Here is a 5,573-nt window from a genome sequence, read left to right as displayed (position 1 = left end):
GGCCAGAACATGACGTCTGCCGAGCTCCCTTGGTCTACGACCACTCTGTGCACTCGCCTTCCTGCTGTGATGAGGGAGATGACCACAGGATCGTTATCGTGCGGTACAACGTCCCGTAGATCAGCTTTCCTGAAAGTGATATCTACCTCCGGGAAATGGCCCTCGTCCACCGAGTCCACGGCCATTACCGATCGAGCATACCTTCTTCTTTGCGATGCGATGCATCCCACACCGGAGAAGCCCCCGACAATCGTCTGCACCTCCCCGTGCAAAGGGATTTCATGCTGCTGCTCTCCTGCCTGGGACCCCGACACGCGATCACCCTGCGCCTCCCACAGGTAATCTGCTAGGAACCCAGACTTCACCAACTCCGCCAGCTGGTGCCCCAACGCCAAACAATAGTGGAGTGTGTGACCAAAGGCTTGGTGAAACTCACACCATTCGTTCTTTTTCCTCCCTAGTACCTTGTCTGTCTTCTCCGGTACTCGGAGTCTCGCGGCTATGGCAGGAAGGGCGATTAGATCCGCCAACCCTACCATGAAATCGTATCTTGGGGGTGCATTGTTCTCCCTTGCACGCCCCCTGCCTTGGTCCTTCCTGGGTGCATAAGGACGAGGTTTCCCCTGCACCTTCTTTCCCTCCTTTGCCTCATGCACCCTCGTGTGCTGCTGTTGTTTCCCCTGTCCACCACGTGGCTTCAGCGGTGCCGCACTTCCTCTTTTCTCAGAAACCTCTGTCTCTGCCACTATGTGTGCCACCGCGCGTCGCCGTATCTCCGCAAAGGTGCTGGGATGGCTCCTGATGAGGGATTCACTGAAAGGACCAGGCAGCACTCCCTTCTTAAACGCATGCACCAGCATATCCTCGTCCTTGCTGGGCAATCTAACCACTTGTGCTCCAAAGCGGTTGAGGTAGTCTTTCAGCGACTCACCTTGATACTGGCGTACGTCGAACAGATCGTACGACACCACTGAAGGTGCTCTGTTAACGATATACTGCTTAGTGAAGAGCTTCGAAAGCTGATGGAAGGACGTGATATGACCCTCTGGCAGACTCACGAACCATTCCATGGCGATTCCTCTCAGAGTGCTCATGAACATCTTGCAATACACGGCATCTGAGCCTCCAGACAGCATCATCTGAGTGTGGAACGCCGTCAGATGCGCTTCTGGGTCTTCTACCCCTGTGAACGACGCCTTTACTCCCACTAGGTTGGGAGGTACCATGGTCTGCATGATTTCAGGGGAGAACGGCATAGGGAACGTTCTCGGAGGCGATGGTGGCATCGACATCCCTTCTCCAACTGCGCGTTCCTTCTGCGTCTGTAACGTCCTTCTTAGCTCCTCATTAACGCGATTCAGCTCATCGTTCCTACTCTGCGATGCAGCCAACTCCGCCTGCATCTTCTCTTGTTCAACTCTCGACGCTGCAACATTGTCCTGCAGCGCACGCATCATCTCCAGGACCTGCGCCATTGTCATAGCTCCTTCCTCAACAGATGGCTCAGGTGATGTTTGTCTTGTTCTCCTCATTTTCTCAGCAAAACTCAGCAAAGACTTTGAGAAACTTAAGAAACTTTGGTGTGGATGGGACCACAATTCAAACGGGCCCCACGGTGGGCGCCAAATTATCCTGCCGCCAACTCTAACGTGGAGGAACTGCTTTGTTGCTTCCTTACCCCGTCTATGGCAACTGTGCTATCTGCAAGTGTGTACTCTCAGAACCTTCTTCGGGAACCTCGAATGGAACCTGCAAAACACACAGACGGCGCCTCTAGCGGCCGTTTGCACTCCGACGCTCAAGTTAGGTCACAGAATCACCAACAAAAATAATGTGTGTGTGAATGTCTCTCTGATTCTCTTTTTTATCTCCCTCTGTGTCTGTGTCTAACAGAATTCTGTCACGCTGTTCTCTGCGTGTGTCAGAATTCTGTTATGCTTTTGTACGGAAACGTACCACAGTCAGGGTCGTGGGTGTCTGGGTTTTCTGTCTGTACCTTTCACGACACGGAGTGCACCTTTATCTGGGCCGCGCCCCTCTCAGACAGTGACACGTGGAGGCATGCAATTCACATCTAACCGTACACGTGCCACTACCTGAAGGGCTCTAGCGCATCTCTTTGTGCGCCTAAGTTATTCCCTTGCGGGGTAACTTAGCGCGTTTCTTCCATCTGGGTGAATCGCTCATTCTCAGGAGAACGCCAGGTGTGGCTGGACTAGGCACACTCACCAAGCATTGCTCTCTGCATACACGATTTCCCCTTCACGATGCCATGCACGTAATGGGTTGAGAGAGTAACCAATCACTGACCGGTTTACTAACTCCCTCAGGCCACTCTCGTGCACGACTATACCGACGAGGAGCTCTTCTTTCTCTGAGGTATAATCATGCGAGGTCCATGCGTAACGCTCTCGTTGGGAATCTCAGTCCCAGTTTAACTGCGTGTAACACGAAACCCGATGACTGATCGGTGCTCTATTGCTTCTCGCGTTCTCCCCCGGGTGTTTATCTTGGAACTGATCTGTCGGTGGCCACTCGGTTACTGACCACCGATCACCGTACAAGGTGATCTCCTTCCTGATTTCTCTGCCACCTGATCCACGTGTCACCCTGCGAGTGGTCCACATGGTCATCTTCTGCTGATGTCATCGACTACCGATGACCGACTGGATCACTCAAGTTTTACTTTGAGTTAACAGTTTGATAAATTGTTATAAGGTTAACAGTTTGTTCAAGTTCAAAGCAGTGAGTTAACAGTTAAGCCCGAGGAATCGCTGAGTTAATCTGTTTAAGCAAGTTTTATCGGTTACGATTGATTAACCACGCAGCGTGTAAGAAGTATTTAAAGAGAAGTATCAGAAAACAGTTTTTCAGCATTGAAAGTTATACAAGTGTGGCTATTGAAGTTTGAACACAAATGTAATCAAGTACATAAGCAGAGGAATTACATATAAAGTTTTTACAAGGAAAAAGGTGATGGAAGAGTGCAGTTAATCTTCAGAAGGAACAATCTTCCCATCCACCACCGTGGAGAGGTCGAGCTCGGGGTATTGGCAGGCGACTTGCTCCAGAGCGGCACCAAAGCCGGCGGTGAGGACTTGGGCAGTGCTTTGCTCGAGCTCTTGTGCTTGTCTCTTCAGCTCTTCAGTTTCCTCGCGAGCTCGAGCAAGGTCTTCAGCGACCTTTTTGCCTTCGTCTCGAGCCTGGGCCAGCTCTGCAGCGATCTTCGTGGCCTCCTATCGAGCTTTGGCGAGCTCAGCAACGGCGTCGTCCCTCTCCTTTTCAACCTTTCCGAGGAGCACCTCCCGATCTGCATACCTTTTTTCAAGGTTTTCCACCTTGGTCGCATCTGCTTTCATTGCAACCTCCAAGTTGGCCACCTTGAGCCTGTAAGGGACCAATTTGCTCTCCAACTCGATCTTCTCTTGAGCTTGGAGGTGCAATTTTTGGCGCAGATCGGAGGCCTCCTTGCGCGCGCCCCTTAGCTCGGCATCCATGGCGTCCTCCAGCCTTGAGTGGTCCAATTCCATCATCATCAGGTTGCAAGAGAGTTTTTCAGCCTCAGCCCTTATCATCAGATTTGACTCCTTGAGCGCTGAGTTCTCCTCTTGGAGCTTCTTGTTGGAATCCTTCACAGCCTTCGATACGATCAAGGGGAGATCCTCCGCCATCATCTTCAGTTTAGCTGTGAAGGGCCCCAAGATATCTTCGATGGAGCCTGGGAGGCTTGAGGTTGTTGCTGGAGGAGGTGCTGGAGGAGCTTGGTGCTGACTTTCACCACCACCCTCTTGAGTTTGAAGGGCGAGGGGGGCTTCTTGGCGTGGTGGTGAAGTCGGAGACTCCGTTATGAGAATTGGCGAGTTGTGAGCGCCCTCATCCTCGCCTAATGCGGCCCCAGCGATAGAAGCGGTAGAAGGAGGACCCTCTCCAACAGACACGAACGGTGTGGAGGCGCTTGGAGGGTTCTCTATGAAGTTTGGGTCGCTGCTCTCGACCACTGGGGGTGCGGCGGCTAAGGGCGTCGCTTGGACTGGTGGTAGTAGAGCTGGAGGTGAGGGCGGTGTTGGAGTTTGAATTGCAGGTGGTGAAGAGGGGGCCACCCTTGTCCTCTTGGTAACGAGGCCCTCCTCGGTGGTCTCTTCTTCCTCTTCTTCCTCTTGCACCACTTGAGGAGCTTTCCTTTTTGGCTTCCTCAAGATCAGCTTTTTCCTTTGAGGGGCGGGTAGTACCCCGGAAGAGGTTGCACCTTGAGGAGGAGTTTTACCTTGAGCGGCGGCGATCGCCACCATCGGGTTGGGCATGGCCTGGGAGCCCGCCGCTAGCTTGTGGGATCGGGCGATCACCCTCAGTTCTGCCAATTTCCCTTTTCCCAGCATGTTATCTGCACAAAGCAAAGAATAGGTGAGCAATCAAAACAGAAGCAGACAATACAAGCATATTTAGGCAGAGACAACATAAGCAATACATGGACGAAAGATCAGAGTCAACACAGAATAAGAGAATGCTAAAGTAGAGTGGTGAAGACACTAAGTTAATGTTAACCCGAAGTGAAAGACTTGGTGCTGAGGTAGGAGCTAACCTATGTGTATTTCGAGTTGGCTCTCGAAGAACTCGTAGGGAATGATTGAGGCAGTGGGGAAGGTGATGTTGGCGGCAGCAACGCTCTTCCAGAAGAGGCAAAGGTCCTTGTCCAACTCCCCCATGTTGTCAAGGCTCCTTGGTCTTCTGAAGCTGTCCTTAGCATCCTTGTCCCCCTTGTGTACCCAATACAAGGGGAAGCCGTCGAGCAGTGAAGGGTCTTGGTCGTTTTGACACACCTTCACGAATTTCCCTTTCCAGTCTTTGTAAGACTGCTGGAAGATTGAGAAGATGGATCTCCCAGCAATCCCGTTCAGGCTGACCCAGAGGCGATCTCCAGGGTTCTTTCCTTCAAATAAGAAGAGAAAGACGTCGACTGAGGCCGGTAACAGCAGATGTGCACAAAGAATTTGGAATGCCCTTATAAACGCCCAACTATTGGGATGAAGCTGGGCGGGGGCGATATTGAGCTCGGTTAGCAGCTCTCTCTCGAAGCGGGTAAAAGGAAGCCTAAGCTTCACTTTCTTGAACACGGTGGTGTAGATGAAGCAGAACAACTCGCCGTTGCTCCCCTTATCGTCCGCGCAGACCGGTTCACCCGGGAAGCAGGGCAGCACAGGCACTTTGCTATCGTGCTCCTTGTGGAAGGAAAGGTCGGACTGATCTCCTTTCCTCAGTCGGTGCACGCCCAACTCGGTGGTTATCGAGGAAGTCTCTTTTAGCAAGGTTGGGGTGGCCCAAGGGTAGAGTTCCTTGTAGTCTCGTGGAGGTAGGGAGGTTCCTCCGGTGACCGGCGAAGTTGCCTGAGTAGGATTGGCATGAGAAGGAGCAGGCCTCTCAGCCTGGGTAGAAGGAGCACCAGAGGCTCGTGATGGATTACGCGCTGGTGGAGGATTTGCCCCAGGGGCAACCCTACGCGCTTGGGGTGGAGGGTTCCGCAACGAGGAAGGAGGGTTAGCGGTGGACTTCGTGTGAGCCATCGCAAGAACTGCAAG

This window comes from Phaseolus vulgaris, chromosome 6 (genome assembly GCF_000499845.2).
Source record: "Phaseolus vulgaris cultivar G19833 chromosome 6, P. vulgaris v2.0, whole genome shotgun sequence".
Lineage (NCBI taxonomy): Eukaryota > Viridiplantae > Streptophyta > Magnoliopsida > Fabales > Fabaceae > Phaseolus > Phaseolus vulgaris.
The sequence above is the reverse complement of the archived record's forward strand: the minus strand, read 5'-3'. Positions refer to the sequence as shown.